Raw genomic sequence first — 20979 nt, forward strand, 5'->3', positions numbered from 1 at the left:
CAGCTAAGCACTTAGTCTGCCATACTGCTTGAATGACAGACAGTTTGATGAGTTCTTGTCTCTGCCCCTGTGTGGTTCTCTCCCCTAATTCTCTCTCCCAACTTGGAAATCTCCAAGGCCTCCTTTATGCTTCTTTGCTTCTTTGACGGCCCCTCTTCACTGAGGCAGAGCTGACTGTTGCCTCTAGACTCCAAGTATTTTGTGCCCATCTCTATTAAGACATGGGATCCCTAACACAGCAATCATAATTTGTGAAGTTCAGGGCCCGTTGTTAAGAAATTATTAAGAATCTCAAGACAGTGACAGCACAGCATTAAACCAAGAGTGGGGCCTTTTTAAGTGTGGGGTTTTATGTGACTACATAGCTCATACTCCTACGAAGCTGGTTCTGAAAGCAATTATTGGTTACATCTCCATCTCCTTATACATTACTGGATGGCTGTGAAAGAACACTGCCCAGGGTAAGCCTGTTTGATTAATCTTAATCAGTAAATGGTTGTTGAATTAACAAATGAGAACTACACCATGTTCTCAATTCTAAAACACGTCAACCCTTGCTTGGGTAACGGCTTTTAGAGGAGAAATAGAAAACCGTATTAAATGTCCCTATCCATTGTAAGATGTGTTCTAATTTCAGAATAGTTAGCAAAACGTACATCTTGGAACTCAGAAAACGTGGTGGTGCCTCTGGTGTCCTACCTGATGGCTGGTCTTACACTTCATGGGAAGCAAAATGGTTTTTTCAGTTCTAAAGCGGGTTCCTGGGACCAAGTTTCTACTTTATTTTCTGTCATATGTGTTCTTGCCTGGTCCCTGGGCTGGAAATGATCTGTAACCTTAGCTCATGATTGAAAATCCTTGTTGGAACCAGTCTTGTGGGCAGCAAGATAGGTAACCGTTCTGCCAGCACCCCCCACACCGACTTCTAGATTTCCTTGGGGGAAGGGCTTCCCAAACTCCTTTATGTCATTTATTTCATGTGGCATTTTTAAACATTTCTCTGGAGGAGGGGGATAGGGCTTAGCTCCCAGCTTTAACTCCTTTGAGCCTGCGACTTCTACTTTCCTTGCCTCAGTTTCCTCCTTTAAACAAGGAAGAGATCCAGCAACCCCAAAGGGTTACAGGGAAAAGGGAGTTGTTGGGTGAATGTTGAATCATAACTACTTCAAAGGTCTGTTCCTGGAGAGAAGGACAGTTGGTCTCCCAAGGCTCCCAAGCCCTCAATTCACCATCCCAAAGCTTTAAAGACCAGAAAACGTGGAGGAGGAAAGAGGGCTTTAAGGATACACTCCTCTCCACCCCAACTTTCAGCGCCTGAGGCAATGTTCCTTCACACCCACCCTGGAAAATCGGAATCCAGGACCAGCCCTTTCCCCTCCATTTTCAGCCCCTCCCCCTGCGGCTTCCCCAATGCGCCCCCCCCCCCCCAACCATTACAGCATCGCTTTGGGCGCCAAGACGGATTCCAGCCAGGAACTGCTGCAGTCAGCTTTCCTCCGCCTCTCCTGGCTCCTGCAGCCGGTGTCCTGGCTCTGCAGCCTCGGGCTGTGCTTCGGACAGTCCCCTTTCCCTTGCCCACCAACCCCGCCCCCGCCATGGCACAAACCCTGGCTCAGGGCCTAGAGGTGGGCGGGCACAGTGGGAACGGGTGGGGGCCCCAGCAAAGTCGGCAGGTATAGCGGGGTTCTCCCTCCACACTGGGAATGCCTGGGCTCTGCGGACTGTGGGTGGGGGACTCCTGTCTGTGGCTCTGAGGCCAGGCACAGCGACCCACTCTGGCGGGAGCTGGGGCAGAGAAAGGGGGCTCCTTGAACCCAGGCCAGGAGCTGAAGTCGGGTAGCTGACCGGGAAAACCCGAAGAGTCTCCTAAGGGGATGTGTATAGGGCGCTGTGTGTGACATTCAGGGTGTGACTGTGCCTCGGTGGGCGCGAGCCCGTGCCTGTGAGGCTGTGCGACTGTCTCCCCAACCGCCCGCCGCTGGGCTTGGGTCCCTGTGCCCAGGTCCGGCTGTGCGTGGTCGTGACACCGTGCGCCTGTTCCTGAGTCCCGCGGACGCGGACCTGGTGGTCCCCGGGGAGGGGAGCTGGTTGGCACCCCGGAGCTGGGCCTCCCCAGCGCTATCGCTCAGCCCGGCGGGCGCTCCTCGGAGACCCCGGCGGCCGTCGGCCGGCTGCGACCTCGGCCCTACTGGGTCCGGTGCGGGGGCAGGGAGCTCGGTCCCCCTCCCTCTCCCGGGCTCCGGGCTCGGCAGCCCTGCGCGGGGGCGGGGGCGGGGGCGGAGCGCGCGGGCGGGATCCCCCCGCCTCCCCTTCCTGGTCCCCGGGAAATCCAGCCTCCGTGGCTTGGCCGCCTCCCGCTCCCGCGCCCGCAGCCGCTCGGCGCTCGCTCGGGGCTCCGCAGCCGGCGCGGCCCCTCCGCTGGGGGCTCCGCAGTGCCGGGCCCCGTCCCTGGCCGCCCGCCCGCCGCCGCAGCGCCCCCGGCCCGGGCCGCCGGCACCATGTAACCCGGCCGGAGCCCGAGCCGGGCCAGGTAAGCCGCGGGGAGGGGTGGGGACGGGGCCGCGCTCGCGGCGCCCTCTGCAGCGCCCCCCAGCCTCGGCCTGGATGCGGCCCCGGCGCCGCCCACGCCCCGGGCTCCCGCGGCCTCGGCTCCGGGCCCCGGGAGGAGGGGGGGGGGCGCTGGGCCTCCTCCGCCGCCCCCGCCCCCGCCCCGGCCTGGCGGCCCCCGGCCTGACCCGGAGCACCCGCGGGAGGACCACGCGGAGCTCGGACCGGCTCTCCGGGGTAGAGCCGCGGGGGCCGGCCAGCCCCGGCCCAGTTTTGGCCGGGGCTGGAGGCTCGGTTTTGGGAGGAGTAGCCAGCCGGTTTGTGGGGGGAAGTGATGGTGCTGGGGAGATCCGGAGAGAAGTTTCCTTTGCAGGTGTGTGAGTGTGAGTGCGTGTCACTGTGCCTGTGATGAGTGAGTGTGTCACCGTGTGGGTCTCTGGGTGATTGTGTATGCCAGTGAGTGTATGCAGTGTGTGCGTGTGTCATTGTGGGTGAGTGTGTGCGTGTCAGTGGGTGTATGCAGTGTGAGTATGGAGTGTGTTACTGTGAATGTATCTGTAGACATGTGTGTGAATTAGTGTGTGTGTTGTCACCGTATGTGCCTGTGTATGTCTCTGTGAGTGTATGTGTGTGTGTGTGAATAGGATGTGTGTGGGTCAGTGTGACTGTGAGTGGGTCCAGGTATCTGTGGTGTGTGTGTGTGTGTGTGTGTGTGTGTGTGTGTGTGTTGGCTGTGTGAGAATGTATCTGAGCAGGGTTCACTCTGAATCACTGACACCTGGGCTTTGTCCCTCCTTCCCCCCAGGGGATTCCTGGTGGTGGTCCCGGAGGCGAGGGACAGGGAGATCAGACTTTGTGAAGTCAGATCATCCCTCCTCCCCGGGGACTCCTCACCCCCAACTCAGGCAAAATCTGCATTGATGTCCCCACCTTGATCCTCACCTTCACCTACCTCCAGGGGTACCCTCTATGATGCTATTCCTGTGTGCTTCCTGCCTGCTGGGGCCCCTGGTGGTAGTAGGGCCAGGGGTGAGCTGGAGTGTGTGTGCTGCTTCTTGGGGCCTAGGAACTTGTGTCATCCCAGTAATGTTCACCAAGGGCCCTTTAGTGCCAGTAGCTGAGGAGGCCAGGTGCAAGCTTCTGTCCTGCTGTTAGTCATCAGAGCAGGTGGCTGTCTCCCAGACTTCCAAGTCCTAAATTTCCAAGTTCTGGGTCATTTGTTCAGTCCCTGGGCTCCAGGTGGGTCTGGGCTAAAGCTCTTTGAAGTAATAATAGTAAGAAGACAATGCCCTTGTATCAGTCCATGGCTTTTGAAAAATACTCCACTCTCACCTCCTTCTTATCGCCCCAGTAGCCTCGGAAGCAAGCAGGACAGGGTAAGGCATATGAAATTGCCAGTATTCAACTGTTTTTCTTTTTTACCTACCAAAACAGCAATTTCATGTCGTTCAACTTAATATAACGCCAATTTACAGATGAGGATGTTGAGGCTCAAGAGGGAAGTTGTGTTTCTCATGATTTCACCCTGGCTCATCAGTAAGGCAGAAAGACTCCAACCCAGGTCTTTGGGTGATACAGAGTTGGGCTGAGCCAAGGTGAAAGAGTGGTACTCCCTGGTGTGTTCTCTCTGACCCTAGGGGCACTGATTTCCCACTTCCACCCAGCTTTTCCTGAGTGCTGGGGCTACTTCTGCACCCAGCTGCCAAGGCCTAAAAGGGAGAGAGGGGGAGAAGAGAGGAGGGAGGGAAGGGAGAGAGGCTTCGTGAGTTGGCAGTGAATCAGGGTCTAAAAAGGGAGCTGGGAGGGCTAGGGTGGCAGGTGTTTCTAAAAGGAACATGAACATAGGATGAACAGCGTCAGATAAAAACCCTGCAACCCCACCCCCACTGCCCCACTGATCTAGCAGGCAGTGCCCACTGCATTTTATGCCAGGGGGCTCACGTCCAAGGAGTGAGCTTGTATATAGGAGAGGAATCTTAGAATTGACTTGGCCTAATCCTTTCATTATAAAGTGAGGACACTGAAGCCCAGAGAAGGGAGGGGACTTGTCCAAGGTCACACAGCAAACTTGTGTGCTCCTGGCTAGTGTTAGCCCAGGAACTTTCCAACCCTCCATGTTACTTTCCATTCCTGGAACTCCCACCCCGCACCCCCCGCCTCCATCCATGCCCATCAGAGCTGAGAAGAGGGGATTTGAGGAGAAGAATCAAAGACTCAATAAGCCTAAGGCTCTAAATCCTCTAACCTGGGACCCTTTTTAAAGAGAGAGCTAGATGTTATTGGGGATGGGGATTCATAACCATACCCACCACTGACTAAGCCATGGGTTTGTCTTGATTTCTGCCAGTGAGGGGTTGGAGCTGCTAAAGGCCAGACTCCCAGCCTTTCTTCTGGGCAGTGCCTGCTTTCAGCTGCTGCCTGGCATCTCACATCATCTTTCTCCAGCTTTTGTTGGGGCTTGAGCTGGTTGAGCTCCATTTTCCTTCATCCCACCCAGTTTCTGATGCATTTTGCCCCTAGCTGGACCGACAATTCCTTATTTCATGGGTTCCCATTGGGTGGAGAAACTTCTGGGGCTCTTCTGGGTTTGGAAGGGTCTGTAATTGCCCTTAAACCCTTTCTAATCAAACTTCCAGGAGTCTAGGGTAAATGATGAGATAATTGTCCCCATTTTACAGATGGGAACACTGAAATTCAGAGAGGGATCTTCTATCTGGTTGTTTTTTTCCTCTTAATTCACTAAGATCAGTAGAAGAAGTTCTTGGAGGGAGGGGACGAAGGAGGAAAATGACAACAGAACCTTTTGTCTAGAGGGGCTTCTATAGACTCTTTCTAGTGTATTATACATCTCCACAGTCAGGAAACCTTTCCCTAGTCTGATTTTATTCCCACTTGGTGGATTCAACGTGTTATCTCAGTGGGAGTTGGAAGAACAGCTGTGTACCCTCCACTATACAAGCATTATGTCTTGATTCCTTCTTTACCCACCTGCCCCCCCACCCCAGTCTGAAGACTGCTGGCTCAGCGGGCCTCCTGCTGTCTGGGGAGTCTGGGTTTGAGCTGGGGTGAGACAGTGGCACCATCGTTATGGTAACGAGCTGCCAGCTCATTGTTGCTAATAACTTGTCAAGTCCCTGGGCTCAGATGCAGCATGCCCTCCCACCAGCCCTTCTCCCCATGTCACAGAAAGAAAAAGTGAGGCTGTGAGGGAGGGGCTGACAAATAAGGGGGTGTGTGGGGGCAGTGGAAGGCCTTGTCCTTGGGTTACAGCTTGAGAGCGAGGGGTAGGTCCCTTAGGGGCTGATTTGCACATTTGATTACATAAGTTTGTGTATGATTGCAGGGGCTGTTACGGTGAATACATCCAGAACATACTTGTATAGACCTGTACATGCTAGCTGACATGTTCATGTGCTTTTACACAGCAACCCACATGTAAACATACTTCCAAGCACCCGAACATGCTTGTGCATGAATACTGCCTCTACCATCTGCACATAAGGCACCCAAGCAATCTGGGTTTGTGGGGGTGTCCAGGTATGTGGGTGGGGATCTGATCTTTTTCTGAGGCAGCTTCAAAGTGTCTTGTTAACAAAGGGACAGAATGGTACCAGGGTTCCTTCTTCCTTCCAGTCAAGAGCTCAGAATGGGAGTGGGCTGGAAATGATGTGAGGGGCTCAAGCATCTAGCTCCTGAAGGCCCCTGCCTCTGTGTCCTTTGAGCTCAGGTATCCCCTGCTCTCCCTCCCGCCCCCCACTCTCTGTTCTTTCTCATCCTCTCCTCTTTCTATGTGTAAATATTAAAGAGCTGAGCCTGCAGGGCTGATGTAGACATGGGGAGAGAATGAAATTAAAAAGGATTCCCTTGCCCCCATCCCGACACCCCCACCCTCCAGTCCCCCGCTCCTGCCTCCTCCCCTTTCCCTTCTCCCCTCCCCTCAATCAGTGCTTCCACATGTCTCTCCTCCCCCCAGTCCAGATGGGAGCTGGCTCCTTCAGAAAGGGGGCTCAGATCAGGGTGTGGGGAGCTACCTCTCTCTGCCTCCCCCCACCACATCTGCCTCCAGGGCTGGGAGCCCCCACGTGAGTATTTCTCTTATCTTTGGGGTGCTGGTTAAGAAGGAAAAGTGGTTTTTAGGACCAGCTGTGAGTGGCGTTGAGAGGCTCTGGGCTTAAAGGAGGTGGGTGGGGTCCTCTCTCTAGGCTCCCTCAGGGAAGCCTCGTGTCTGGGTTTCTTTTCTCTCTTTGGACACAGTCAAGGGAGCAACACCAGGTGCTCCGGTGGATGGGCGCGAATGTGGGACGGGCAGGGGAGAGGGGCTTCTGTTCTGAAGAACACCGGTGTGTGGTCGGGTAAATCTGGCATTCTGGGTTTCTGGCAGTGCCGCTAGGGCAGTCGCGCCAGGAGTGGCGCTGGGAGCTGTCCCGAGTGCTGAACGGGACACTGCAGGGATTTGCTCCTTCCGAACTGTCTTGGGTCTTGAATGGAGCTGCATTGGGACCCGATGATGGAAATGTGATTAGGCAGTGCTGAGGGCTCACTAGAAAAAATTCTCCCAGATGACCCATTTTCCAAGGACGGAGTCCCTAGATGGAAAGATAGATTTTGGGATCGTCCTTCTGGCTTTAGGCCTCACAGTTAGTTATTAGTGGTATTTGAAAACAAACAAACAAACAAAACTCTTTTCCTGTTTCAGTCCCCCCCCCCTTTCCCCAATCAGCTTTCTGTTAGTGTGGGGGTAGGAATGTGGCTGTAAGCTCTCTTCTCCTGGATAGTTTTTAGTGCAACAAGCTTAGGAGTACGGCCACCAGCTTTTCTCCTACTGGGTCCCACAAGTTCAGGCTCAAGGCAGTTCTGGATTAGGAGAGTTTAGGTTTTGCTATTTAGGCCTTGGGTAGATAGGGCTCAGGAGTTCAGGACAATTTGATTGACTTTGTGGCACCCCTCTGCCCTCTGCCCAGCATACTTTGGAGTTGAGGACAAGGGACAGTGAAATATTCTGCAAGCCGTCTCATTCTCTGCCCACCCAAGCCACAGCTCAGAGCAGCATTTGGGAGAGACTTTTGTTGGGGAGGAAGATTTCCAAGCAAAGGATTCAAGGAGTGGGTGGGGTTGTTCAATGCCATGGAGCAGAGAAGGAGGAGGCTAGTGGAGACAGGGCAATGGGAAAAGAGGAAGATCTGGGGAAGAAAAAAAAAAAAACAACCCTTGCAAATTAGGGGATAGGGTCTAGGTTTCAATCTTCAGCTTCTTTGGAAATCTTTTCCTCACTAACCTAATATCATCTTAATTTTCTGGATTCTTGTGCTTTGTCTTTGTAACTCTGAAGGGAATAGAGCAAGGAGTTATTTCTCCCAGTCCCTTCCCTTGTCATCTCAGGGGGATGAGAGCCAAATGTCAGGATATGCAGATGAGACTGTGGGGAACAACAGGCAGGAAGGGTTGATGGCAGCTTCACCTCCCATCCCAAGAGCACAATCAAATATTCAAATGGGTTCCTTCTTGAGGGTAGAGCAGAGAGGATTTCCAGATGATGCTGGGCAAAAATTGGGTGTGGCAGGGAGTTCAAGGAAAGAAGGAAGTATCTGGGGACCCCAAACCAAGCCACTTCATTCTTTCCCAGATGTTTCCTTCTAGTTAATAAGGAGCCCATCACCCATCTTGTTTTTGATGTAACTTATGAAGACGATTCTTCTCTCCTCTAGCTGCTGGGGAGGAGCTGAGTTTTCCTATGCTGTGGGTGCTGGGAGGTGGTGGGTGTGGGTGTGGGTGCCTGTTTGGGGAGGGGAGGTGTTTGTGCTCCACTAAGCTCCTTTGGTTATATAACAGCTTTGATAAGACTTTACTTTGGAGCTGCTACTGCCTGAAGCAGTCACCCCTCCACCCCCACATGGAATACTGGATGTCCACCCCCCTGTCCCTGGCCCCTTGGAGAGTCCTGCTCTTCATGATCCAATGTTCCAGCAGCCACTTTCCTGCTGGGAGTTGTCTTCAGTTCCCCTCTCTGCTCCCTGCCCAGCTTCTGTCTTTTAAACCTTGCTTCTTTTGTTATCTTGAGCCAAGGTCATCACCTTTACATTTTTAAGCCTTATGGTCTGGCCTCTCTTTGACAGGGTCTTTGGACTGGGATAGAAGGGGTACAGTGGACCTCATGAAGTTGTCCTCTAGGGAAGAAGAGAGGCATCCCAGGAGGTTTTAGGGCCCAGAGATAATTTTCTGACTGTTCCCTCCTGTGCCCCGGTAACTGTTTTGGAGCCTGGGAGCAGTGGACTATACCCAGAGGTACTGGGAGGAAAAACTCTGGTCTTGATATTTTCTTTTGATTTCTCCTTGTTGGATTAAAGACTTGCAAATGTGTGTGGGGGGTGGGGGTGGGGGTTGCCTCTTGGGTGGAGAAGAAGTGCACTTATTCCAAGGTGCACCTGTTTCGTTGCTGCAGATGCCCCAGGTTGTCTGAGGAAATATTGGTTACTACAGGCGTGGGACAAGGGGATAACAGCCCATTTTTAGAATGACTTTTTTTTTTTTTTCCCTGAGAGTGGGTGGGAATGGGGTGTGTCCAGGAGTGGGGCATATCCTATTGATAGTAGGAACAACTTTCCAAATGGAGAAGTGGGAGCCTGGCAAGAAAAAAGAGAAAGTGGCAAACTTGCGATGCCGCTTGGAAAGAATATGGACTCCTGGCTTTGTGCGCAGGATAGAAACCAGGGGAGGGGCTGGATAGCTCTGCTATTCTGGTGCAGATGCATGTGTATTGCTGCCTGTGAGTGGGTCCGTGACTGTGCATATGTACACACATATGCATGAGTAAGCTGTGTGAATGTGTTCAGACACATTTATGATTTTGTGTAGAAGGTGGTCATGTGTATACATATAACTTTATGTGTGCATCCATGTATTTATGGGACTTTGGAGGCAATGGCTTAATTAAACCTGTGTGTGTGTATGTGTGTGTGTGTGCGCGCACGTGTGTGTGTTGGGGTGCTCACCCAACAATGCATATAGGTGAGTGTTTACATGTGATCATGTCTTTGGGGACACATATGTGCACCCATGAATTAATAGCATGTGAATATATCTCCATAAGCTAGGTCATGTGAATTAATGCGGCAGAGAGAAAAAATGAGAGAGAGAGAGAGTGAGCGATTTGGGCTGAATATTGGAGCTGTCCAAAAGCTGTTTTCCCACACACTTGAATTTGATCCACTCTGATGCCTGTGGCTCTTCTCCAGAAAGCAGCCTCCTGAGGTGTCTCAAATTCTCGTGTCACAGGGACCCAGCGGTTCCTCATTGCCATCCATGTGATGGGGATTTGTTGAGGAGAAACCCATCCAGGCCTTGGGGACAGTGCAGTGAGGGAACCCAACCCAAGGCTGATCAGATGCCATGGTACTGAGGAGCGTATGTGGGGAGAGGGTCTGGGAACTTAAACGTTAACATGATGACAAACACTTTAAGAATCAAGCAGAACAAGGGGGAGCTTCATGGGTGAAGGGAGCAGGAATATTAGAGAGGCCTAAATGTGCGTATGAGTCTCACACCTGGCAGGGCATGTGGTGATACATGTGTACAATGAATATTATTTGTCTAGGCTTTAATATGTTTATCTTGACATGAATGCACTTTCTAACATGTACACGCATGAACGAATCCATAGGAATGTATATACCAACACAGAGCTTGTCTACAGGTCATGCAGGCTAACAAACATATACATATGAAGGGAGTGTGCCGAAATACGTAGGTATATGCTAATGTAGGCCTGATGGCAACTGGTGAGCGCACACCTGTGACCTCACTCACCCACTCACATGTTAACAACAGTCTGCAAATTGTCCCTTTTCTACCACCTGTGCCTCACCCAATGCCTCCATTCATTCAGCCAGTGTTTATTTTATGCCTGTGATCTGCTACATTGTGTGCTGGCCACTGGGGAAGGTCCTCGACCTCAGGTAACTTATAATCTAGAGAAGGTAAAAGACCTACAACCAATTAAGAGAGTGTTAAGGAAAGTAGGAGGACATAAGTGTTCACTGGGGGGTGGCGGGGACCTATAGAGAGGTTGGTCAGTTCTGGAGCCTGGAAAGGAGGGGTTTGGAACAGGAGTCCCCCGGGTGGACAACTGCAGGAAAAGGTGTTTCAGTGACAGGAAATGGCCCAACTGGTCTCCCTACTCCCACCGTTGTCGGCCCCTCCTCCACAGATTCTCCCCTGCAAAAGCAGCCAGAGTACGATGAAGTCATGCCTTTCCAATGGCTTTTCATCTCAGAGGGAAATCCAGAATGTTTAGTGGGGCGTGAGGAACAGAAGTACTGTGTGTGAAGTAGCCTCCGGTGACCTCCCTGATCTCAGGTGCAGCCCCTACAAGGGCTTCCTTTTGGTTCCAGAAAGATGGTAAGCGCAGTCCCCCCTCAAGGCCATTGTACTCATTTTTGCCTCAGCTTGAAATGTTCTCCCCCCAGGTAGCCATGTGATTTGCTCTCTCACTTTATTCATCTTTGCTCAAAAGTCACTTTTTTTTTTTTTTTTTGGAGAGGCCTCACCCATGGTCTTAGATATCCCCTTGTCTTTCTGTCCCCTCACCCCACTCCATTACTAAATATATTTGAGTCGAGCCCAAGGCTGATCAGATGCTGTGGTGCTCAGGGATGTATGTAGGGAATATACGTCCTCTACAGTCTAATACACGTTCTGTACTAGGAAATGAACTTCTTCAGAATGGGGCTTTGTCCGTCGTGTTCACTGCTCTACTCCTGTGTCCAGAGGAGTGCGTGGCTCCGCTCATACTCAATACGTATTTGTCGAATCAACACTTTTTAGGTAGATGAGGCTAGCAGCCCACGAGGAGAACAGGTGGGTTTGGACCAAGATGCGGGGCAGGGAGACCAGTGAGGAACCCTCTGACATAGCTTTGGTGAGAACTCAGGAGGAGGGCCGCTTTGATGTCAAACACTGGAGGTGGAGAAAAGGAGACGGAACGTGGGCACTCTCACACACACGTGTGCACACGTATGATTTTTAGCCAGATCTGTTGTCTTAGCTGGAGAAGGCTAAGGAAGAAAGTAAATATGTCTTTATGTGTGTGCAGTGTGTATGTCAGGAACACCCCAGGGCAAGCTGGACAGCCTCCAGCTAACCTTGGCTGACCACTCTCCCATCCTTTTGGATCTTGGCACCACCACCACACCTATGCCCACCCCTGCCAGCCAGGCGGCAGAGGGCTGCCGTGTAGGGGTCCCTCTGGTTCCATTTGGTCAGTGATACAGGGCTCCTGCCTTAGGGAACAACGTCCTGAACAGTGGGAGGGGTCTTAGGAAGACTTAGGTACACTGGGACAGAGGCATGCGGATCCCCAGAGGAGTGCTCAGAGCCCTTGAGCTCAGGCGTGGTCCAGACTTTCTGAGGCCGGATGTGGAGGGAGGAAGGGCAGCCTGTTCAGACAGCATTTTCCCTCCTCTCTTCCTCTCCCTGCTCCATTAGGGGCCCTCACTCCTGGTGGGGTGGGTGCCTTGGCCAAGTATGGGCTCAGGAGTGAGTGCCCCCCTCCCAGGCTGTGATGTGAATTCAGGTGTGTGGGGGTACCCGCGGAAAAGGGAGACGATTTCCAGAGCACAGGCCAGGGGGTTGGGGGTAGGGGAGGAATCTCTCTTAGAGTCTCAACTTTGGCCGTTATCCTCTCTCCCAAGAGACATGGGGACTCGCGCTCGCGTAGCACAGTGAGGGACTGAGGTTAGACCTCAGGCGGGGCCAATAGGCGGCTAGCGGGAAGGGACAGAGACTTGAGGCGCGGGGAAAGCTGGGAGGAGGGCCGGCTGAGAAAGGGAAGAAATGGGAGTGGTGGGTCAGCCCCGCCCGCGCGGCTCCCGGACCTGGGGTGGGGGCGGTGGAGGCCTTAAATCCTCTTTGAGGGTTCCTCCCCCAGACCTCCAGGGCTTGCGCCGGCGTTGCCTCATTGCCCCAGAGGCCAGGGCTAGAGCTCCTCGCAGGTTTTAGGTGTCTGGGGGCCTTCTGCCGGTCTCCTCTCCATCTGGACCAGGGGCGGGGGCGCTGCCGCCGCTCCCCTCCCACCTGGGCTCGGAGCTTGGGGGTTGGGCCGGAGCTGCCGCCAGAGCCGCCCACCTGCCCGCGGTGTCATGGCAACGACTCTGCCCACGTGGACGAAGAGGAAAGGGAGAAGAGAGGAGAGGAGGTATCACGACAGACAGGAGGATGGGAGGAGGCTCCTCGGGGTCCTGCGTGCTGGGGCCCCCACCTCTGCCAGTGGTCCGGTCCTAGCTGCTTTCACCCCAGGGCCCCCAGGGCAGGGTGGGGCTTGAGCTCCAGCCCTGGCCTCAGAAGTGCGCATGTCCTTGGGAGTCCTGAGTAATGCTGATGACCTTGGCCTCCTGTGGCTGGGGGCCTCCCCGGGCCAGCCTCCTGTGGGAGATGGGGCTCTGGCATGTGCAGATCTCTCCTCTCCCTTCCCTGCAAGTCGGGGATGGTGCCTGGGGCTGAGGGGATGAGAGCCCGACCTACTTCTCCATTTTTCTCACTATTTTTCAAAAGGAAAATGACCCACTTTTCAGCCAATGGGACTGGGGCCTGCTCCCAGGCTGATTCCCTGAGCCCCCCTGCCCGGGCCTCGGCCCCATCCTCAGCCTATTAGCCACGTGCTGGACCCACTTCTGAAGGAAGCAGGTGCACCTGTGTGGAGGGGTCCTTCTCTGCCATCTGCACCAGGGTGGGGAGGGGCCTGCTCTGAGTGAGGCAGGGGTGTGCCAGGGCCCTACTGATCCTATGTCAGCTCCACTTTGGGTGGACCCCATTGGCAGCCACAGTCCTGTGCAGTTTGAGAGTCCTGCCTGCCATCTCCATACACTCCCAGGATGCATCTCCGGAGGGGCAGGAAGGCTCTGGGAGGGCTAGAGGAGGGCCACTCTGTATTAGTGGATGACAGTATGCTCTTTTCTCAAGCGTGGACAGGAAAGGCCTGCGGCCCTTGAGAGCCATGTCTGTCTGTCTCTCTGCCTGCCTGCTAGAGCTCCTCCCAGAGAACACTCCTAGAGGGTTCTGTCTGTGCTTTTCTTCCTAAGCCCCTCCCCCTTTCTAGGATATTGGTCTGGGCCTCAGAGCCCCCTCCCTCCCTCAGCTATATTGGCCTGGGCTGGCTTGGGGGGTGATTAGGGATTTAATTATTTAGTTTCTCCAGCTCAATAGATTAATTCCATCCATCACAGGCAGGCTGAATCTTCTCCCCCTTTCATGGCTGCCTGGCCAACCCCAGAAGGAGGGAGCATCATTGCTCACCTGGGCCTAGTACTGGATCTGGGAACGATGGATAACGTTCTTGTTGGGGGAGGCTTTGGTGTATGACGTTGAGCAGATGTGGGTGCCTACATGATGCGAAATGGACATGTATATTTGTTGTATGGGGATAAACACACGAATGAACAGGTATGCAAGGTTTGTATCTGGGCAGCTTCTGTGCGTACAAGCATCAGCATCCACTGGATGAAAGTGCAGAAGTATGTGAACCCGTGTGGGCATGTGTTCGTGTGTATCTTTGCATGTTACGTGGTGATGACTGTACATATGACAAGTGCCACGTGAGTTGTGTCGGATGATCTGCATGGCTTTGTAATCTGACATATGTTCAACTGTGAATAAGCAGCACATGCCGGTGTGCGAGGGAGGGACGGCAGGGATGGAGGTTGTCTGAGGCTGAGTGATGAGTCGGCACCCTGAGGGTCCAGCGGGGGGGCCCTCATCAAACCATGCCGGTCAGAGAGCCATGCTACTTTTGACCTGCCGGGGCTTGGTCTCTCCGTGGTTGAGAATGTTGGGCCTGGTCTCAGACCAGATTCCCATCCTTCTTCCACTACCTTGGTGATCTTGGGCAATTTTCTTTGCATTTCTAAGCCTCAATGCCTCATCTGTAAAATGGAAGTGAAAATGCTAGCTCCTACAAAGGAGAGTTTGTGAGGGCGACACGAAGAAGTCCAACAAAAGTGCTTGACCCCATGCCTTTTTAGTTGTAGGCACTCAAAGAGCTGTACCTCGGACTCCAGAGTTGAAAGGCTCCAGGGGTTTTCTGTCTGAGATGTGGTCAGCGCTTGAGTTCATTCTATAGCATCCACCAAAGCAGCCCTCCCTCCAACCTCTGCTTGCATGCCTCACTAGATAGGACATGCCCAGTTCTTCTGGAAGCCCACTACCCTGGAGCAGCTCTGCCTGCTGGGGAGTTCTGGTGCAGCCGTACAGAGTCATTTCCCCCTGCCTTCTTCTGTTTCTCTTCTACTCCTGTGCCCCAGCTGAGGGTTACTCCTTCTTGATGGCGCAATCACAGATCCTGAACTTATTGAGCACCTACTGTATGCCAGGTCTTGTCCATACCGAGACAGATCAGATGGATTTGGTTTTCAAGGAGCTCACAATCTGCAGACAGTGTTTTGCAGGTTAAAGTAGGTGTTGAAGTATGGACCTTAAGATGAGGTAGCAACTGCTGTGTCCTGGGATTGATGGCAGGGTGGAGGGGTATTCACTCATCGGTAAGTTTTCTTGGAAGAGCACCTCAGAGGGCAAATTGGGGAGGACAGGCCATCCATACAGAAGGCTCTCTTCTCTCCATGCTGTCTCCCCCTGTGGTCCTGGCTCCTGCTAAGCCCAGAAGTCCGGAGAGGAGAGCAGAGGCTAAGATAACCTGGAGGCTGGGACAGGATCAGGCAGAGCTGAGAGAAGTGGGAGGTGTTGCCCCATGAACCTGGCAGCCTGCCAACCAACCAGCATTCATGGGGCCCTGCAGGGCCTAGCCCTGTGTGTGACTCCCCTGTAGGAGAGGCCCAAAGGAGGAACCAGGCCCTGACGCAGGCAGGCCTTGTCTAAGTTCACACAGATTGCCAACGGGATGGTGTGTTAACCCCAGAGGCAGACCTAAACTCTGGACTCCATCAGACAGCTGGGCCAGAGTGTAGGAAAGGCCATGGGCCTGCCTGAGAAGCTGCTGCCCAGGGGATCGTTGCCATGGCCTTGGGATCCTACCTGTTGTTCTCTGATGGCTCTGGCAGGAGGAAATCTGGAGGCCAGAGCAGCAGTGGCAGCCCAAATTTCATCAAACACATACAAATCACAGAAGGCTGTAGGGTGCCAAAGTCAGGAGAAGCCAACATATGGAAACCTATGTGTCCTTTGCCTTGGATAGATCAGCTTATTTTCTTATTGCCACAACCTCAGGAGGTACATATCCCTGTACAGATGAGCCCACTGAAACTCAGATAAACAAGTATTTCAGGGTCACGCACATAGGCTGCAATACAATAGTTGGAGACAGATGACTGTCTTTCCAATACCCAGCAATAGGGCCACTGGGCTTTCCCTTCTGGATCCCAGCCGGAGGAGACACCACCATCCCTGGCTGCAGGAATTGGTGGGGCCTGCAAATCAAGGGCCTCTAGTTGTCTCAGGTGCCACTACCTTGGACCACCAGGGCTGCTGTGTTATCTTCAGCATGCTCAAGGTGCGGAGGGTCTTCAAAAGGAGCTCAGGCATGGGTGAAACATGAAACAAAGGAGTGTTCAGAACACCCATTTTTGATCTAAACCCAAGTCAGGCATGGCTATAGCCTCTGCCCAAGGCCATTTGAGAATTCCTCTTAGAGACCCTGCTTCCGGACCTCACACATTTTAGCGACCCTCCCACCTCCATTGTTAATAGCACTGATGGACATTTTACCTGCACTCTATCAATCCTCGTGATGTCTTGATGAGAAGGGAACCCTTCTTGCTCCCATGTGGAACTTGAAGAACCTGAACTCAAGAAGATAAAGAGCCTTTCCTTAAGCCCCATGTCTAGTAAGTTGTGGACCCAGGACAGGAACCCAAATAGTTAAACTTGAGACCCCACAGTCTCTCTCACTCGCTGCCCCTGACTAGGGTCCTAGAGGAGTCTGGTCCTGGGAGTCCTGCTTTGCAGCTGCGGGCAGGGATGACTTCCCCAAGAAGACTTCTGGAGACCTTCAGGAGGGAGAAGGTGGACATGACAAGAAGAGCTGGAGAACTGGTTCATTTGGCAGAAAGGGAAGAACAGGCCAAAAGCAGTTGGCCATGGCTGCAATTAGGGAGCATGAGATGGTGTTGGGGTTCAGGCTGAATTGTGCCTTGTGGGGCCTTTGGCAGCCCTGGAGGAGGAGGAGGAAGCCTGAACTTTGCTTCTGGTATCTCTTGGCTATGTGGCCTCGGCTGGGAGAGGAGCTGGGGCCCAGAGAGTCTGAATGAAGGGACCTACTTTGGGATGACTGGTAGACCCCAAACCCTGGGATTCCCTCCACAGAGTCTCATTCTTCTTTGTTGTGTGGGGAGAGTCATTTCCCCGACTCTTCCTCTTTCCCCCAAACGCCTTCCTTGAACTATGCAAAGGGGCACATCTAGAGAGACCCAGGTGCAGCTGGAAAACAAACCATCAGTATCTGCCCGGTCGAGAGGGGCTAGATAAGTAAGATGAGCAGGGCTGGGTTTGGAGGCTGGGTTTCTATTACCAAATCCTTCAGGGGCTCTCTAGAGCATTTAGAGGGAAAGGAATAGAGGTCCATTCTGTGGGCTGTTGGGCCCACAGGAGACAGGTGGATGAAGGTGGCAAGTGAGACTTTCACTCCTGAAAATATAGATAAATTAAAAAAAAATTACTTATTTACTTGAGAGAGAGAGAGAGAGAGCGTGTGCGCAGGAGTGGGGGGAGGGTCAGAGGGAGAGAGAATCCCAAGGAGACTCCTCTCTAGGTGTGAAGCCTGATGTGGGCTTCAGACCCTTGAGATCAGGACCTGAGCCAAAATCAAGACCCAGCCACTTAACTGGTAAGCCACCCTGGTGCCTTCAAAATAGATAATTTTTGAGCACTGATTAATGCCAGGCATTGTTTGAGACACGCAGAATCCTGTAGCCCCTGAGACAGACATAGTCCGTGTCCTGGTGGGACTTATGTTGGACTATCAGCAGACATACTATAAACATGCAAAAGATAAAATAATTTCAAAGAGGAGTAAGTGCTAGGAAGACAACGAAACAGGGTGATGTAGAGTGTACCTGGGGGATGGGGTTCAGCTTCTGTTAGTGAGTGGTCAGGAAGGCCTCTCTGAGCGAGACCTGAAAGATGAGGCAGAGGAAGCCATGGGAATATCTGGGGCAGAGCGTTTCCAGCAGAGGGAACATCAAGTGCAAAGCCCCCTGACGTGGGATTTTCAAAGAGATTGTAGGTAGTGCGGCTTATTCACAGACGGAGCACTGTCCAATGGGTCAGGAGATGGATTTAGACTTGGCTCTGCCTAAATGTCTCGAGTGTTTTGGAGCACTAAGCCCATTTTCTGTAAAATTCCTACCCTAACCCCTCCCCCCCCCCCCCCCCCCCGCAGGAAGAGTTGATGAAATAAAGTAATAAAAGGGAATGAAAAAGACCCCGAGCCTCCCTGCTTCTGTCCCTCCTGCCTTCTTCTCCATCTTCTGGGGGCGGTAAGGGTAGAGGAGCTGTTTTCTGGGGTCTAAAGTCTGGGGTTGGGTACAAGACATACTGAATCTTCAGCAACAGGGCTGGTGGTGGGATTGAGAGAGGCCAGGGACAAGGGCACCAGACCAGCTACTAGAGAGCCGGCCGAAGGCAGCTGGGCCAAGCCAGGACTGGAAGGGCTCAAGGGGGCTCAGGCAGAGCTGGATGCAGAAGGAGGCAGGCAGCCGGGAGGAGGAATGCCTGGCCATGTGCAGAGGAGTATGGGCTACAGGTCCTCGGCTTTGTGTTAAGGCTCCCCAGCAGCTAGCCCTTTTATAGTGGACCTAAAACCCCCACCACATATGCTGCTGTCAGGATAGGGGGTGGTGGAGAACTGGACGGGGAAACTGAGGCAGAGTCCTGGCCATTTCGGTTGGCACAGGGAAAGGGGATGGGCAGCCAAAGCCGGAAACTTTGGGGTCCCTAGAGTACACATAGCTGATGGAGGAGGCCAGGCCTGCAGCAGCAGAATGATTTCTAGGCTTCACTTGCTGCAAGTTCTGCTGTGTTGGAACTGGTATGGGAATGATCTCACAGGTTCCAGTGTGAGGGGACCAGATGGGGCTGATCCCCAGCAAGAGAGCCACTGTGCCCCTTTGCTGCCATCTGGACTATTGTGTCCAGCTTGTAGCTTGCCCGGACGCTTTGTGGGAAAGGCATAAATTGGTTAATATTCGATTTTTGGAATCTTTGTCTGCTTTGCCCAGGACATGGCCTTGTGTTAGCCTCTGAGACGTTGGCTGTTGCCATACACTCCTGGTTTCCTGGTGCTTAGGTGTGGACAGTCTTGACTAAGACTTGCCTTTTTCCTAGCAGAATACCTTTGGTCTTAGATGGTTGTCTAGGAGAGATTAAGTGACCCACTCAAGGGTCACACAGTAAGCCAATGGAGAAGTAAAAAAATAAAAAAAAAGAAAGCACAGATAACGAGAAGTCCTTTCCTTAAGCATCCACCAGGTGCCCGGTACAGTACTAAGGGCTTTATGTGGTTTACCTGGTTAACGAGCACACTGTGGTTAATCGCTTTCTGTTTTGTGTTTTTTTTTTTTTTTTAAAGATTTTTTATTTATTTGACAGACAGAGATCTCAAGTAGGCAGAGAGGCAGGCAGAGAGAGAGGGGGAAGCAGGCTCCCTGCTGAGCAGAGAGCCCGATGCGGGGCTTGATCCCAGGACCCTGAGATCATGACCTGAGCTGAAGGCAGAGGCTTTAACCCACTGAGCCACCCAGGTGCCCCCGTTAATTGCTTTCTGATAGCTCTAATATCACCACCATTTTACAGATGAAAAAATAGGCTAAGAGAGGAGAATCGCCTGCCCAGGTACACAGAGCTAGTGAGTGAGTGGAAAGGGACTGGATCCCAGACAGTCTGACCACAAAGGCAGCACCCATAACTGCTTTGATCCAGGGAGTTTGTGAGTTGCCAGAGTCTCAAGAAAGGAAAAGCACCTGAGTTGGCTGGACAGGGCCCTGGGGGAGAGAAGAGGAAGACACACGGACTCGATCCTCTGCAGCCCTTTTCCTTCCTCCATGTTCCATTCTTTTTCTGGAAGGTAATTGCTTGGGGCAGTGACAGCCTCCTGGCGAATTACACAGCTGGTTTCCCAGTGAGATTTGTAACAACAACCCCGCCAGCCTGGCAGCCCCCAGCAAGTTCCGGTTTAAGAAACTAATTGCTGGATTGTGTAGTTGGTGCTAAATTGGGTAATTTCTTGGTGACGGCATGCGTGCCAGTTCTTCCATTCCCAGATAGATTCGAGCTGCATCAGAGAATTTGTCATACACAGCACCCTCCCAGACTCCTCCTTCCCAGCTAGCTTAGGCTGCTTCTCTGGACCCAGAGGTTTACCATCTGGGCAGCTCTCTGTGTCCTGGGATGGTAGACAGATGCCTTGGTGCAGGAAAATGGGGGAAAATAGCACCAGCCCCCAGAGTTGTCATAGGGCTTTAGGGAGCTTCCTTTATTCTGTACTTATCTGACCTTGGACTTAGAACAGACTCAGCACTCCCCTGCACAGGGGAGAAGGGGAAACCACACTCTGGTTAACTCTGGAAGGGTATGGGTCTGGGTGAGGTTTTGTTTTTTTGTTTTTTGTTTTCCCCTTTTTTCTTCTTTTAACAGATTCACTGTCATTACTGTGTTTACTTCAGAATGGCGTTTAGTAAGGTTGGCTTCTGTGGGCTAGCAGCACAAGTCAGAGGGAAGCTAAAGCTTGGGGGCGGAGGGGGCAGCACTGGGTTTGACTTTGGGCTTTGCCACCACCTCTAGGACCTGGGCCTCTCTCAGCCTCAGTTTCTTTTTCTATAAAATGGAAGTGGGGGGAGGTGATATTAGGTATCTCTTGGAATAGTTGTGGGAGTTACGTAAGATGCCGTAAGTGAAAGGCTTGCATTCACCCAACAAACACCTGCCCTTGTGCTAAGCATCTTTCTAGGGGTTGGGGTGATGCGGTATGATGGATGAAACCCCTGCACTTCCCTGGAGCTTCCATTCTAGTGGGAAGGCAGACAATCTCCAAATCACGCCAAATGAAAATGGTAACAGTATAAGAGCTATACAGGTACCTTGTGCCTTGAGAGCAAACAGCAGGGAGATCTGACCTAGTCAGGGAGCCAGAGAAAGCTGCCCCCGAGGAAGCACAACAAGGCTGAGATCTGAAGGGTGTGTAGGAGTTAAACAAGGCAGGGGTGGGCCGGCAAAGCTTTCTGGGGGGGGGTTGTGGGAACAGGTCCCTGATGGGAGGGATCATGGGACTGCAGAAAGACTGGCCTGGTTGGAGCAGAGGAAGCAAGAGGGAGCATGTGATGAGAGGGTTGTTGGAACGTAGGAAGGGCCGGACCCTGCAGGCCTTGGTGACAGGTTATGGCGTTTTATCTTAAGAACATCAATAAACCATTGATGAGTTTTAAACAGAGAAGTGAC

At 52.7% G+C, this 20979-nt stretch overlaps 1 protein-coding gene across 6 annotated transcripts in view; it reads left to right on the top strand.

Moving 5' to 3' along the window:
• Positions 1 to 1511: 1511 nt before the first annotated feature.
• The window catches only part of DLGAP3 (DLG associated protein 3), a 63165-nt gene continuing 43697 nt past the window's right edge, over positions 1512 to 20979 (top strand). For 2 of the 6 annotated variants that reach the window (XM_032302269.1, XM_032302266.1), the window contains exon 1: positions 6028 to 6629. The gene's annotated coding sequence lies outside the window, so the exon portion shown is untranslated. Of the gene's footprint in view, positions 1674 to 1705; positions 2531 to 6027; positions 6630 to 20979 lie in introns of those variants that run through there. The other 4 variants (XM_032302267.1, XM_032302271.1, XM_032302270.1 and 1 more) reach the window with 4 other exon arrangements.

This window comes from Mustela erminea, chromosome 10, assembly GCF_009829155.1.
Source record: "Mustela erminea isolate mMusErm1 chromosome 10, mMusErm1.Pri, whole genome shotgun sequence".
Classification (NCBI taxonomy): Eukaryota; Metazoa; Chordata; class Mammalia; order Carnivora; family Mustelidae; genus Mustela; species Mustela erminea.